This window comes from Polypterus senegalus, chromosome 13, assembly GCF_016835505.1.
Source record: "Polypterus senegalus isolate Bchr_013 chromosome 13, ASM1683550v1, whole genome shotgun sequence".
Classification (NCBI taxonomy): Eukaryota; Metazoa; Chordata; class Cladistia; order Polypteriformes; family Polypteridae; genus Polypterus; species Polypterus senegalus.
The window spans coordinates 136,252,198-136,253,072 of record NC_053166.1 but is presented as its reverse complement, the minus strand read 5'-3'; positions in this window follow the sequence as shown (position 1 = coordinate 136,253,072).

Genomic DNA, 875 nt, shown 5'->3' with positions numbered 1-875 from the left:
GTCTGAATAAGAGCTTACAACTAGTGAATGCTTATCCAGAAGTGCAATGCATAGAATATAGCGACAAAGAATAAGGAACACTTGTGCTTTGAACTTTGTAAACAGAAGAAATGATTGTGTTACTGATGATAAAACAGAATGGAAACAAATTAAAAGATGTATGGAACATTCAGGCACGTTTGGCAAGTAAGTTAACTGATATGAAAGTTGGAGCTTTTTGCACTTTTCATGTCCTTCATCCAAGAGTTGGTTATTACATTTTGGTTGATTAAATAGTTTTGTAGCATTGAGTCATGTTTAAAAGTAACAGTGATAATAGAATGCAGTTCCATGTGTTAGTAGACTGCACTAAATACTGTATGTGCTTTTTAACGGCAGTTTACGATGGAGTTAAAAATGGAGCACAAATAGGCTTGTGGTGGCTCAATAGCTTTCATATAAAGAAGAATGTATTTCAAGTGAAGGGAAAATGGCATCGACTGATGTATGTCAGTTGTAGATGGTCTATGACTAATTATTATTCAATTTTCTTAAAACTAACATTTCTTAAAATATACAGAGTAGTATCAAATAATTAATCATTGGGAAAAATCCATTAATACAAAATGACCAAAACTAGTGTAAAATCAGTATCATTACCAAACTATGAAAAGAAGAAAAGTAGCTGAAATAAACTCCCCCATCTAGGTATTGATATTAGTTAAAAAATACTAACATTTTATAAGTAAGAACTTAGAAAATGACTAATTTATTGTATAAACAGAATATGAATGATGATGGAGTTTCTCAAGGAATAAATACATACTTAATAATTAACTAATTCACCAACAAAGACAGATTACAGAAACTACATCTTGTTGCCCATAGAAGCCTTC